Genomic DNA, 16,056 nt, shown 5'->3' on the forward strand with positions numbered 1-16,056 from the left:
TATCCATATACACATTGCATGTTTGTATGCACCAGCATACATGTCAACGAGCAAAAGGAAAGAGAATTAACATAGAAGGAAAGAGAATTAAGACAAAAGGAACCTCTACATTTCTGAGAACCTTGTTGTCGGGTACCATAAAAAGAGGTCCCCTAAGCAAAAACCGAAAAAATCGCTTAGACCCTGTAAAAATCGAAGCCAAGAGACAACTACCGGCAAACCCCCACCTTATCCGAGGCTCAGCTGGGCCGCCCGGCCCACCTCGAACAAATTCGGACCTACCCGAAGCGGGCTCGGCCCAAAATGAAACCGTAAGGCCTCGGACGGGGTACCGATTCTCCGTCTCGCTCGAGGCCCTGCACGTAAGGCCTCGAACGGGGTACCGATTCTCCAACTCGCCCGAGGCCCCTCCCGCCAGGCCTCGAACGGGGTATCGATTCTCCGTCTCGCTCGAGGCCCCACACGTAAGGCCTCAGACGGGGTACCGATTCTCCATCTCGCTCGAGGCCCCACACGTAAGGCCTCGGATGAGGTACCGATTCTCCGCCTCGCTCGAGGCCGGCTCGGCAGCCACCCCGTCATTGCCGCCTTGACCGGGACGTCATGCCTAACTAACGCGGCCAACCACTCCCGCGACATCAGCCGAACGACGGCCCGGTACAGCGGAGTGGTCGACGAGATGGGAGTCACATCAACGCCACGCTGTCCGGGACAAGACGGGGCGGGGGTTACCGGTCGCTGTGCTTGGCGCTGTGCCCACGACCGACGCCCGTGCTGCACTGTGTTGCCTAACCCCAACTACTCCAAGGACAGTGCGGCGTGGAGAGTCAAGTCCGGGTACCTGTAGCCTCGGAATCAGTGTACAGGACCAACTGCTCCCTCCGAGCCTCGGCCATCCACTTTGGGGTCTCGGCAGCCTCGGGATTCGCGCCCGCTGAGCCCCCACGATGGTTTGGCCTCTGCACCGACTGAGCCTCGGCTCTATACGCTGTCGACATACAGCGACCAGCACGTTGTCCGCCATGCCCTACGTCAAGCTATCACTGGAGCTCCCACGTCGCATAGGATCGGGCGTGACCGGCGCGTCGCTCCAGTGCATCAAGGACAAGACCGCTCCGTCGACCATGCCGCCACAGTGGCAAGCTACATGGCTCAGACACGCCACCTCCGCTCACAAGATGCCGCGTAGCGAATGCATGTATCGCCCCTGTCCCCCCTTCAACTATAAAAGGGAGTGACCGGGGCCGTTTCTAGACACGAGCTCACGGGTTCATGAACTCACGCATAGACGCACGCACAGACAGACAGAGATTCAAACACACACACGCGCAAGCAATGTGCAACACTCTGTAATACACACGCTTCCTCGCTGCCTGAGATCAACATCTCGAGCAGCCCACGCCACTCCACGCAGAGACCTAGGACTAGCTCCCTCTCTCGCCCAGCTTGTAACCCCCTACTACAAGCACTTCGGTGTAAGGAATACAAGATCGATCTCTCAGACTGGACGTAGGGCACCTATTGCCTGAACCAGTATAAACCTTGTGTCTTTTTGCATCACCATTCGGGATTAGGGGCATGCAGTACATTTTCACTAGTTGGTTGAGGGCCCGCCGGTCCAAAACACCGACAGTTGGCATGCCAGGTAGGGGCCTGCTGCCTGTCAGCTTCGTCATCCCAACGAGTTCTAGATGGCAGACCCCATATGACCACTGCGTCTTGGCACGGTGATCTGGTTCGGGAGCCTAGAGTTCATGTCTCTAGGATGTGAGTACGATATGGTACTCCTCACACCTAGAGCCCCACCGACCGACGACGATACCACGCACTAGCAGCCCAGGCGCAGGCAGCGCTCGGGCCGCCGCTCTCGTCATGCTCGCTATGCATGACACGGGCGGGACCACCCGGACATCGCGCAAGCTCAGGGCGACACACTGCGCTCCGTCGGTACCCCATGCCTGGATGTTGGTACAGAGTCCCTGGTTGGGGACCTGTCCAGCTTAAGCCTGGGTAAGGGAAAGACGCTGGTGGCATGCAGCGATGCCCCGTCATCAAGCCCTGCCCCGCCACCTCCTGAGGGGTCGACTCCGGTGGAGCAAAGCCTGGCAATGGCACCATCCCTGTACCCCTTCGGGTTGACTAATGCCGCCGCCGCCTACGCTTCCGCCTAAACTTCTGCTCACGCGGAGCCCTCAGGATGCCACCAACGCTTCACCCTCGACCTCGATGCCACTACCTCGACCCACACCCGCGCTGACTCCTTGGAGGAGGACGAGGCGTGGGTCGGAGTGGACTTCTCCGGGCTTCATGACCCTGAAGCCATGCGCCGCTTCCTGGCCACGAGCGACTACTACTTCGACTACTCCGACTCCGACGATGAAGGCACTTACGATCCCACTCGAGAGTGCTTCCACATCGGGCTTGGGATGCCGAGAGCGAGTGATGAGGACGAAGGGGCAGGCAACCGCTCCCCGCTTGCTAAGGGGTAGGCGACGCCACACCTCCACGCATCGAGCCTCCGGCAGCACGGAATGAGAACCCCGCCCACAAGGAACTTCGATGCCTTGACCTAGAGTAGCTTCGTGAGCTTTAGGCCAAGGTCGAACAAGACCAACTCCTTCTGCAGCAGCTCCGAGACACTCTCGAGCAAGAGCAGCGGGGGTGCGGTGATGGCGGAGCAGCCCGACGGAGGGCTCGCGATGTCAACCGCCACATCAACAACGACAAAGGGGACGATCAACCCCCCTATCTTCCATCGCGCTAGCTAGAACATCGTGGCAGCGGCGATGCTACTCCGAATGATGCCCGAGCCCTCTACCTCGGAGGGGCGACGGGCCCGCAGCGAGCTCCGGGACCTCCTCGAGACTGTCGCGGTGCAGCAGGCTGAGAGTTCCGCCTCTCGATGATGCGGAGGCACCTCGGAACTTCCCATGGCACTGCCTCGGTAGGATAGGGAGGCCTCGGTTCGTCCCGAGCCCGCTCGGGCATCGACGACCAACAGGGCCCCCTCGGTGCACGACCGCCTCGGCGACCGTCGCGAGGCGCAAGGCGACCACGACGTGGTCAGCAGGCGACGGCACCACGACAACGAGGGGCCCGCCCGAGGCTACCACCCGCACTAAGGTGGTCGCTACGACAGTGGGGAGAACCATAGTCCTTCTCCTAGGCCACCTGGCCCTCGAGTCTTTAGCAGGTCCATCCACAGTGCTCACTTCCTGGCCCAGTTTCGGCAACTAGCCAACCTCACAAAGTACAGCGGTGAGACTAACCCCGAGCTTTGGCTGGCCGATTACCGCCTGGCTTGTCAGCTAGGCGGTGCGGACGATGACCTGCTCATCATCCGCAACCTCCCATTGTTCCTGTCAGACTTGGCACGAGCCTGGCTCGAACACCTCCCTCCCTCGTAGATCCACAACTGGTGCGACTTGGTAAAGGTCTTCGTTGGGAATTTATAGGGCACATACGTGCGCCTCGGGAACTCCTAGGACCTCAAGAGTTGTCGCTAGGGGCCGGACGAGTCTCTCCGAGACTTCATCCGACGCTTCTCCAAGCAGTGCACCGAGTTGCCCAGCGTCGGTGACTCAGAAATTGTCTAGGCTTTCCTCTCCGGCACCACCTGCCAAGACCTAGTCCGAGAGTTAGGCCGGAACGTGCCAACCTCGGCGGTGCTGTTCTTCACTGATATCATCCACAGGTTCAGGGTTCCAAACACCATCATCACTAACAATGGGACACAATTCACCGGCCATAAGTTCCTGACGTTCTGCGATGACCACCACATCCGTGTGGCCTGGTCAGCCATAGGACACCCTAGGACAAACGACCAAGTAGAACATGCCAACAGCATGATCCTATAGGGCCTCAAGCCGAGAATATACAACCGATTGAAGAAATTTGGCAAGAAATGGCTTGCCGAACTCCCGTCGGTCATCTGGAGCCTGAGGAACACTTCGAGCTGAGTCACGGGGTTCACATCGTTCTTCCTGGTCTATGGAGCCGAGGCCATCCTCCCCACTGACTTGGAGTACGGTTCCCTAAGGCTACAGGCCTACAACGAGCAAAGCAACTGCACTGCCCGCGAGGACGCCCTCGACCAACTGGAGAAAGCCCGAGATGTTGCGCTGCTACATTCAGCCAAGTACCACAAGCCCTACGACGCTATCAAGCCCGGCGCATTCGAAGCCGAGACCTAAAGGTGGGTGACCTAGTGCTGAGATTGAGGCAGAGCAATAGGGGCCGCCACAAGCTGACCCCGCCATGGGAAGGGCCGTACATCGTCGCCCAAGTGCTAAAGCCCAAGACCTACAAGCTAGCCAACGAGAAGGGCAAAATCCTCACCAACACTTGGAACATAGAACAGCTATGTCGCTTCTACCCTTAAATTTCCAAGCATTGTATACATTGTTTTCTCGAAATACAATAAAGAAGCGTTCTTTAGTTATTCTATTTTTTTGAGAAACCCCCCTGAACCTATCGATGGGGGATCAGCGTTATGATAATGCTACAAGGGAGACTTGGCTCTGCCTCTGCAGAGGTGCCCACCGCAGGCTCGAACAAGACTTAGCTCTGCCTCTGTAGAACCGAGCCTCCCTCGGGGGCTAGAAGGGGGGAACCCCCCTAAGTCCCAGGCATCATTTTTTAATCGTCCTTCAAATAAATTTCTACACCAAACTCTCTAGCGTGCTCTGACAAATCGATTGTAAAAAAACTAAGGACCAAAAGTCTGTCTCAGGGACAAAAGGCTGGCCGAGCCACGAGACGGCCTACGCCTCCGGGATATGGCACTCCCTCACCACCTTTTCCCCGAGGGTCAGCTTAGGTTCCGAGGATGTTTTTTGCAAATGATATGTTCAGGAACGAGATAGATGGCAGAGGCTCGGAAATACAATAAAAAATGATTAAAAAGTGTACACGCATAAGTACTTTAAAAAAGGCCTCGACAGCCACAAGCGTTACGGTACGATAATAATCCTAATCTGTTTACATGGCCCCTTTGGCCTAGGTCAAGGCTCAGGGTCGCCAGCGTCGGCGGACGGCGTGGGATGGACCACCTCCTCTTCAAACAGCTTGGCTAGCACCGTGCCGGGGCCCTCAGCCACCTCCACCTGCTTCGTGACCTCCTCATCGGCCTCCTCATCATCCTTGGCCAAGACGTAACCATCGTAGACGGCCTCGAGGTCGATGCCGGCATAGTGCGAGGAGACGACGGCCAGGGCGCGCTTGACGCCCATGTACAACGCCCCCGGGAGTCGCTCACGCACTTGGCCGCTCAACGCGATCAGGCGGCTCCCAAGGGAGCTGCCCGACTTGACCCCCTCAACCTCTAGGGCCTCGCAGGCGGTATGGGTGGTGCTCTGCAGCACGTTGTGCTCCCCAATCTCGGCCTCGAGCATCGCCTGCACTTCAACAGAGGCCTCAACTGCCTGGGAGACCTCCTTCTCCAACCCTACGCCAAGGCAAGCAGGACAGGGTTAGGCGCAAAAGAAAATAAGCCAAACAGGAGCAAAGGCCTATGGGACTCACCCTCAGCTTTCTCTTTCTAGCGCTGGACCTCGACCCGAGAGGCCTCGGCCGCCCTAGAAGCTTTCTTCTCTAGCTCTGCATCACATCGGGGAGTTAGGGGTCGAACGCAAGAAAAACAAATAAAACAAGGGGAACAGGACTCACCCTCGGCCTTTCCCTTCCAAACTAAAGCCTCGGCCCGGGAGGCCTCGGCCACCTTGAGGGCCTCCGCCAGGGCGCCTTTCGTCAGTAGGTGCGCGCCCTGCTCCGCCCCTAGCTGCCCAGCGATGGCCTTGGCAGAAGCCATCACTTCTTCAGCCTGGGACCTGAAGGTGTCCCGCTCACCGGCCACCCGGGTCAGCTCTTCCTCCAGCTCCTTGATCCGCGCCGCCAAAGGGGCGGCCTGCTCCCGAGCCATGGCCGCCTCGGCCTTCATATCAGCACAGCGAAGGTGGAGGTCCTCCACCTCCACGCTCCGCGCCGACAGAAGCTCGTTTGCATTGGTGAGCAAGTCCTTCTGCTACCAGAGCTGGTCCCAGATGTCCCTCTCCCACTGGAGGAACAACGACTTCCGAAGGGACCGGGCCTCGAGCTCCTGGATAGGCAGAATGGACGTCAAGCGCTACGAGAAAACTCAGGAAAAAGACGACACCGCACGAGAAAAGAAGGCGCATACCTGGGCAATGCCGGGTAGATCGTCGGCCATGACGGACAGCGCTGTTCACAGCGACCGCTCCGCCAGCTGGCAGAATTGCTCGAAGGAGCCCTAGTGCCCCCCCTTGGCCGTGTCCTTGAGGGTGAACAGAGGCTCCCCCTTAGGGTCATCCCGGCTCTACCACAATACACGCGGGTGATCCCACCCGTGGGGCTCGGGTTGTACCCACACGAGGGCCGAGCTTCCCTCGCCAGAAGTCGGAGCTAGCTGCTCTGCGGTGCTGGCCACCTCGACATCTGCCACCTCCTTCCCCCAGGAAGTATCATCGGGAGGAGATCGAATTGACCTCCGCTTCCTGGGTGCTCTCCTATGATGGCAGTAGGTCTTGGACCGGGGGTGGTAATGAAGCTTACCCCACCCCCATCTCCGCATCCTGGCCCACCGGCTCCACCATGCCCAAACTGGCCTCCGCCGCCTCGACCTCGATAGCCCGGGGAGCCCCGACGCCCGCCACTTTGGCCTCCGAAGCCCTAAGGGCCTCGGCCTCCGTCGCCTCGGCCTCGGAAGTCCTAAGGGCCTCGGCTTTGGCCTCGGTGGCCTCAACGACTGAGGGCGCCTCAGCTTCATCTAACTCGTGGGCCTCGGCCTCGTGGGGCGTAGGCTCCTCCTCCTCCGCTTGCTTCATGGCTGCCTCGGTAGCCTCTCCCTGGGCGACCGGCTCCTTCGGGTCGGCCCTCGTCGACGCCGCGCCACGCTGTATGGCAGCCTGCGCCTCCACCACCCATTGAGCGGTGGAGCCGGTGCTCACCTTGAGCGCCTTACATGGCACCAGGGCGGGCGCTTCCGCCTGACGCTTCCGGCTGAAGGCAAAGCACTCACAAGGTCAGCATATGCCCAAGGAACGAATGGGATATGCTGCCAACTCCGCCGAAAAAACATTCACCTCGAACGGGGACACAACCGCTTTGGCACTGCGTCCCTCCTCCTCTGCAATGGCGGTGGCGGCGGCGGTGGCACGGCCTCCATGTCCACTGGTGCTGGCCGGCCTTCGTCGGACTCCGATGCCCCCTCGACCCTCTACAGAGGTGGTTATGTCGCCCCCGCCGTCGCCTGCTCCACCTCCGCTGTCGAGCCCATCAGGCTGATGGCGCGCTTCCCTAACGCCCGTGCCTCGGGCGCATCGGCCTCGGCCCCGGGGCGGGCGATCGCTGGCCCCGAGACATCCTCTCCTCCCCCCTGGAAACGCTGGGTTGCTCGCCAATGCCCCGAATGCCGCCCCCCTGATGTTAGGGAGATGGTCCAGGATACCCCGCCCCACCTCGCTCTCGTCGTCATCGCTCGAGGAATCCGACAACGATGGTGACGGAGACGGCTCCATCGGGAGACCCTTATGCCTCTGATGTCGATGATGTTTCTCCAGCTCTTCGCGCTCAAGGTTCTTCCTCTTGTGCCTAGCCTCCTCGGTGTTCTTCCGCTTCTTCTATGCCTCGGCGTGCGCCCAGTTCACCGCCCGCCGCTCTACGTCCTCGGGAACAGGCTACGGGGAGGCTCACACATCCCTCATCCCCTACAGGAACGACGAACACAAATAAGGGAACAGGAAAATGTGAGGAGCAAGGAGGCCTCAGGGGCCGTAGCGGCGCGTGACTTACTAGAGAGAGGTACCCCCACGACGGGCGCATCGCGAACGGGGTCAGACCACCGCTCCTCAGCCGCCCCTCCAGCGTCTCTCTCACCCGACGTAGAATCTCCTCGTCAGAGAGGGCGATGGTGGACATCCAGATGCCCTTGATCGGCTCATCCGGTGTCATGTCGAACAGGCGCTGTCGCCAAGCCATCAGCGGCAGCACCCTCCGACGGTGGAAGGCCGCCACTACCACTGCCGCCGTAAGGCCGCGGCTGCGCAGCCTCTCCAGCCCCTCCAGGAGCAGCCACAGCTTGGGCTGATCAACCACCAGGACGCCGTACCTCCACTTCTCTGGTTGGCTCTCCACGACCTGCCGGGTGTAGGGGGAAAGTCCACCGTCGTCGTTGCGGAGGTAGAACCATCTGTTGTACCAGCTATGGTTGGACGATGCGAGCTGGGCCAAGATGTAGAGGAGCTGCCGGTCTTGGCGCACTTAGAGAGTGCAGCCGCCAGCCCTCATCGCCTTCCGCATGCCCGTCGTGCCCGTCGGCTTGGTGGTGAGCCCCGCCCGAAAGAGGTGGAGCCACAGCTCCCAGTGGGGGGCAATGCCTAGGTACCCCTCGCAGACGGCGACGAAGATGGCCACCTATGCTATGGAGTTGGGGTTGAAGTTGTGGAGCTCCACGCCGTAGTAGTGCGGGAGCGCCCGCATGAACCGGTCCGCCGGTAGGCCGAGACCACGCTCGTGGAAAGCCATGAAGCTCACGATGTACCCGTTGCGTGGCCTCGGCTCTGGCTCGGCCCCTAGAGCAATCCACTCCAGTCTGGTGGGATCAGTAACTAGGCGGAGGAGGCCGCCGTCGACAAGCGACTGCAGCTCCGCTGCGGACACATCGGATGGACCCCAAGGGTTCGCCTGAATGACAACAGCACCACCAGCCATGGATGCGGTGGAGAATGCGGCTATGGTGGTAAGGCGAGCTCTCTCTATCCCTCTCTCTTTCTCGCGCCTTTCTTCTCCCTTCTCCCTTCTTCTCCCCGGCGCTCTCTTCCTCTGTTCTTAGCAACTGCTCGAGGGTAGAAAAGGCGAATGCAGGCAAGGTAAGAAGGAGAGGGGTGAGGCTCATCATGTATTTATGCAGGAAGGGGGCAAAATGGATAGGTGACGAAACCGGGGAAGTTTCCCTCAGATCTGGCGCAGTTAATCCGGATCCGATTAAACTGCCCATGTGCCCACCTTTCCCTTATTAATCACGCACGCATAGTAACGTCCCATCCACTGACATCGCGTCGCATCTGACCGCAGCTATGGCAGGCGCTGTTCCATCTCCCTGAGAAACCACCTCAAAAGGCACACCTGCCATTGTCAGCCGATGGGAGAGGAATATCCCCCATCCGATTCCTTTCAGATGAAGGAACTGGGCACCGAGCCCGTTACGGTCTAGGGGTTCGAAGGCTGGGCCCCCGAGGGTCTCGACAGCCGCCCCAGGACAACAGAGTCAGGGATGACTATGGGTGAGCCCGTACATGGCCGAGGCCTGAGCAAGCGATCGCTCGGGATGCCCTAAGTCGTGTCCGAGACCAGCAGGGAGGTCTCTGAATGGGATCCCACCGCAGGGAGGCACCGAGCCCCCGGGGCCCATCGAATGGCCCTGGGACCCACTAGAGAAGCCCTATGGTACTTTTGGAGTGCGTCTCTGTACCACCAGCCGACCCTTATCAAATGGGGCATGGGCCTCCACTTGGACTTTCCTGATAATAGCTCACCGGAGGTGTCACTGCTCGCGCCCACCGAGGGTAGCCTGGCATACTCCACCCTCCTTCTGAACAAAAAGGATGCGCGAGGGTCACACAAAAAAGACAGGGAAACCTCTGATCGCCCTCTCGCTCCGTGCAGAGGCTCGGGGGCTCTTCCTGCAACCAAGCCAAGACCCAGCGACCCAAAATCGCACTCGAGGGCTCGGCAAACAACCCCTCCTTCCGAACAAAAAGGATGCACGAGGGTCGCACAAAAAAGACAGGGAAACTCTTGATCGCCCTCTCACTCCGTGTAGAGGCTCGGGGGCTCTTCCTACAACCGAGCTGAGACCTAGCGACCCAAACTCGCACTCGAGGGCTCGGCAAACAACCCCTCCTTCTAAACAAAAAGGATGCGCGAGGGTCGCACAAAAAAGCCAGGGAAGCTCCTGACCGCCCTCTCGCTCTATGCAGAGGCTCGGGGGCTCTTCCTGCAACCAAGTCAAAGACCAGCAACCTGTGGCAGAACCTTCTAAGAAATCGGGCCCACGTGTACCTATCGTTGTCTTGACAGACCTCGGATAGCGAACACGAGTTCCCAACAACTCAATAGGTCTGTCGGGTGTCCTCGGGAAACCCGAATCATCCACGATTCTCTTTTCAAACAGGATCCCAATCACAGACATTGCAGATTACAACAGTTTATTCAAATATATATACCAGAGTAAAAGATAGCGGAAGTCTTAAGATAACATAGTTACAAACCAGTTGTTTTCAAACTTACAATACCATAAGTGTCATACAACCATAGTAGCGGGATAATATTACATTAACTTTATTTATCAAACAAACTAGTGCCTTGTCCAAAGGCCATTCATCACTCCTCATCGTCATTGACTTCAAACATAGACATGCAGCAGGGACCAAAACAAGCCTGCGCATGCGACTCACCTGCAACAAGGGTTAACAAACCCTGAGTACAAAGGTACTCAACAAGACTAACCTGACATAACAGGATGTAAGACTTTAGAGATGCAGGGGTTTGGGGCAAGGTAAGGATGTAGCAGGATTCAAAAGTTCTTTGCCAAAAGCTTACTATTCTCTATTCTATTTTCAAGTTTTACCCTTAAGTTCTTTTAGTTCATTACCTCAACTAAATGTACATTTCCCATATTCCATTCCTTCTCATTCCATTCTCTTCTCATATTTTAGTAATTCACCAGTCCTGCATTGCTTCTGTAATGAATCGAGTCTCCATATCCGTGGAGCACCGGCAATTCGAATTGATTCAATTCCCAGCTGGGGATTCCTTATCACACGACATATGTAGAACTTAATCTTGCATACATCAACCTCGCTACCGGATCCTCCTATACTAAGCCGTCTCCACGCCACCCGAGAGCACAGCACACCTCAAATCCGGCCACATTCCAGCCACGAGGGTACACGCTACTCCCGCCATCTCTCCACTCCCAGTGCGTGGGCATTCGTCTTAGTATCGGATTAGCCGAAGTAGGCTTACCGGAGTATGTGACCAGTACTACAAAGTGTCTCGTTTAGAAGATCCACAATGAGTGGCCTTTAAGCGACATAGCCGGCAACATTACCCAACATTCAAGATAAGTCACCCGACTAGTCTTTAGTTCATTCTACCTTCTTTCTTTCTTTGGCCAGTATGCCATCTTTGATTGTAACGAAACTTTTACTTTGAAAGCCTATCATAAAGCATACTAAGCATTCTATGCCTTTGTAAATGAAAACATCTTCAAGGATGGTAAACAATTACAAGGTAGGCAATGCATCAAATAGGTAACATTTGAATTAAACAACTTAATGCAATAAATAACATAGGTGATAAACTTTTCAAAGTAAACAAGGTAATGGCTTAATGCATAAACCGGGGCTTGCCTTCGTTGATGATCTTAGGTTCCGGATCCGTACCACAATTATCGAATCCCGTGACAACCGGGGATTCTTCCAGAACTTGCTCAACTAGAATCGTTTCACTCTCGGGTTCCCGATCGTATTGAAGCAACAGGCGAGACCGGAGAAGCTACGGTGACGCATTTCGATGGTGACCGGGATCACGGCGAAGCGGACCTCGTCGATGACAGCGTTCCGGCGATGGACGAGGCTAGCCACGGTGAATCGGAGCTTCCGTCGATGTCGCCGGCCACGAGGAAGATGGACGTGTACTGCGAGCTCTCGGCGAAATTAGGTGGTAGCAATAGCTCGGTCGAATGCGCAAGGAGTAGACGGAACTAGAACATGCCTTAGACGGGGCTTGCTTGCGCTGAGGAGACGAGAGAAGCTCACCGGAGTTGAGACGGCGGCGTCGGGAAAACAGAGAGAAGGGAGAAAAACGAACGGCGACTTCTGGGCTTTATAGCGCGGCAAGGAGCGCGCGGAATCGACACACAGCGTGCTCCCCGTGCCAGCATGAAGCTAAGGGCAGTCGCAGGCGCGCCTAGAAGGCTGGAGAAGGACGCTGGCGGTGAGGCGGTGACGGCCTGTAGTTATCTGGATTTTTGAAGTATTTATAGATTTGCCACTACGTCTATTTTTCAAATTACTCCAAAATTTTCTAAAGAAGTTGAAAATCTCCAAAAATGAAAGTTGCTCAAATTTTCAAACTCTACAACTTTGCTTCTAGGAACATTTTCAAATTCTGCCTCCATTTTGAAATTTGAATTTGGAATGCATTTGAGTATTTGAATCATTTCAAAATTACTCCAAATTTTATATGTAAACTTGAAAAACTTTGAATACCAAAGTTGATCCTTATAAAATAATCTTCAACTTTGCTTTTTACCTCAACCCCAAATTCCACATGGATTTTGAGTTAGACAAAAGGGGCAAAAATGACTTTTATGATTTGAATTTGAATTCAAATTTGATTTGTTTACCTTTTGCTTTAACTTTGATTTTTGACCAGTAACATGACCCATTAGGGTTATTTGAGTCAAATGACACATGGTCTCACATGATCACATGAAATTTGACCCTTGTGGTCATGATCTTTATTTAGGGTTTTGAATCACATCACATGAAATAATAACATTATGAAATAAACCTTATTTAGTGAATGCATTCAAAATTTTCTACTTTATGAATGATTTGCAATGCATATGATGACATGTCAAATTTTAGTGTTAGGTCAAAACACCAGAGGTGTTACAACCCTTCCCCCTTAAAGAAATCTCGTCCCAAGATTTAAAACTTAAGGCTAAGTAATGGAAAAGGAAATGTGTCAAGCTAACACATCATAACTTTATTCAAAAGGCTAGTGAGGGGGTTTTCCATTCGGTTAACAACAAGACAAGTTACAATATAGACAAGGTATTGCAACTAAATGGAAGCAAAGATGTCAGGAAAGTTCTCTTCTAAGTAAACATCGGACTCCCAAGTAGCTTCATCTTCCGTGTGTTGATTCCATTGTACTTTGTAGAACTTGATTGTACGTCTGCGAGTGACTCGATCTTTCTGATCTAAGACTCTAATGGGGTACTTGGCATAAGTCAAATCAGGTTCTAGTTCTACATCACCAAAGTCGATCTCCTGGTCAGGTACTTGAAGACACTTCTTTAACTGAGATACATGAAAGATATCATGCACCGCTGACATGTGATCTGGTAGCTTGACACGATAGGCGACTGGTCCACATCGTTGTTGGATTTGAAAAGGACCTACATAACGGGGTGCCAACTTTCCTTGAATCCCAAAACGATGAACTCCTTTCATCGGTGATACCTTGAGGTAGACATAATCTCCCACTTTGAATTCTAGCGGTCGTCTCCTCTTATCAGCATAGCTTTTCTGTCGAGATTGAGCTATCTTCATATTAGCTTGTATGAGTTTAACTTTCTCTTCAGCTTCCTTGACTACATCCGGTCCAAAGAACCAATGTTCTCCAGCTTCTGACCAAATTAAAGGGGTTTGGCACCTACGGCCATACAGTGCTTCGAATGGTGCCATTTTAATGCTCTCTTGATGGCTATTGTTATACGAGAATTCAGCTAAGGGAAGGCATTCATCCCATTTAGCACCAAAGGAAAGGACACATGCCCTTAACATATCTTCAAGAATTTGATTTACCCTTTCAGTCTGTCCATCTATTTGCGGATGATAAGCAGAACTACGGATAAGTTTAGTTCCTAAAGACTCATGTAGACTTTTCCAAAACTTGGATATGAACAATGACCCTCTGTCAGAGACAATGGTCTTGGGTGCCCCATGCTGACCGAAGATTCTATCAAGATAAATCTTTGCATACTGCTCCGCTCGATATTTATCTCTGACTAGTAGGAAATGAGCTATCTTGGTTAGACGATCAACAATAACCCATATTGAATTGTAGCCTACAGATGTCCTAGGCAACCCTACTATGAAGTCCATACAGATATCTTCCCACTTCCAAGATGGAACTGGCAATGAATGTAATGGACCTGCAGTCTTCATATGAACCGCTTTGACTCTCTGACAAACATCACACTTGGCCACATATTGAGCTATTTCTATTTTCATTTTGGTCCACCAATATCTCTTTCTCAAATCATGATACATTTTGTTGCTACATGGATGAATGGAGTATCTTGTAGAATGAGCTTCATCAAGAATCTGCTTTCGTAGCTCTGGATTTTTGGGTACTACCAATCTATCCTTGAACCATACGACATCTGATTCATCAATCTTGAAACATGTTGGTTTTCCAGATTTGACTTTATCCTTAATATGGGCTATGCCCTTACTTTTCTGTTGAGCAGCAATGATCTAATCTTTGATAGTGGACTCAACTACAATATTGGACAGGGAACCTTGTTCTATGATTTGTAAATTCTGATGCTTCATCTCTTGACACAATGTTCGCTGCATCGGTTCTACAATCAGACAATGACAATGACGCTTGCGACTCAGGGCATCAGCAACCACATTAGCCTTGCCTGGATGATAATACACTTCTAAATCATAATCTTTGATAAGTTCTAACCATCTTCTTTGCCTCATATTCAACTCTGACTGAGTGAAGATGTATTTCAAACTTTTGTGATCCGTATAGATATGACAGATATTGCCCAATAAATAATGTCGCCAAATCTTAAGTGAATGGACAACAGCAGCTAATTCAAGATCATGGGTGGGATAATGTTCCTCATGCTTCTTGAGTTGTCTGGAAGCGTATGCTATGACTCTGCCTTCTTGCATAAGAACACAGCCAATACCAATTCCAGATGCATCACAATAGATATCAAATGGCCTCTCGATATCCGGTTGTACTAACACTGGTGCAGTTGTCAGCAACTTCTTCAATGTCTGAAAGGCCTCTTCACATTCTGTTGACCATACAAACTTTGTTTGAGTTTTCAGCAATCCAGTAATTGGCTTCGCAATTCTGGAGAAGTCAGGGATAAACCGACGGTAATACCCTGCCAACCCTAGGAAACTACGAACTTGATGAACAGTTGTAGGTGCTTTCCAATTAAGGACTTCTTCTACCTTGCTCGGATCAACAGCTATACCTTCAGCAGATAGTACATGACCCAGAAATTGTACTTCCTCTAACCAAAATGCACATTTGCTGAATTTGGCATATAATTGGTGGTCTCTTAACCTTTGTAGAATAATACGGAGATGTTCCGCATGTTCCTCTTTGCTCTTAGAATAGATAAGAATGTCGTCTATGAACACCACGACAAACTTATCTAACTCAGGCATGAAAACTGAGTTCATCAGGTACATGAAATGAGCCGGGGCATTGGTCAGCCCAAAAGACATGACTAAATACTCATATAGACCATATCGGGTAGTAAATGCTATCTTCGGCACATCTTCACGTCTGATCTTAATCTGGTGATAGCCCGATCTCAAGTCTATCTTCGAGAATACCTTAGCTCCAGCAAGTTGATCAAAAAGCAAATCAATTCGGGGTAAGGGGTATTTGTTCTTGATGGTGACTTCATTTAATGGCCGATAGTCAACACATAACCTTAAGGTTTGGTCCTTCTTCTTCACGAAGATTGCAGGGCATCCCCAAGGTGATGAACTGGGTTGAATGAAACCCTTGTCTAACAACTCTTGCAGTTGCATTTTTAATTCTGCTAGTTCTTTCAGTGGCATCCTATATGCTCTTCTGGACACTGGTGCTGTCCCTGGTTTTAGATCAATTCTGAACTCTACGTCTCGGTCTGGTGGCAGACCAGGCAGATCATCGGGAAAGACATCCATAAACTCACATACCACTAAAATTTTCTCGACTCCTCCAACACTAGTTGCACAGACTGTTTCCACTGTACTCTTAGGAAAAGGAAGTTGGATGAGAAGTTGGGTTTTGCTGTCGGGTACATTTACCCTTATGGTTCTACGCAGGACATCTATGATAGCCCCATGTTGAGTTAACCAATTCATACCAAGGATCACATCTATATCTTGATCCTTTAATATCAGCATATTGGTAGGGAACTCATATCCTCCCAAATCAATAGGTACATGCTGAACTACCTCCCTTGTACAGATTCGTCCCCTAGGCGACTGTATATGA

This window comes from Miscanthus floridulus, chromosome 1, assembly GCF_019320115.1.
Source record: "Miscanthus floridulus cultivar M001 chromosome 1, ASM1932011v1, whole genome shotgun sequence".
Lineage (NCBI taxonomy): Eukaryota > Viridiplantae > Streptophyta > Magnoliopsida > Poales > Poaceae > Miscanthus > Miscanthus floridulus.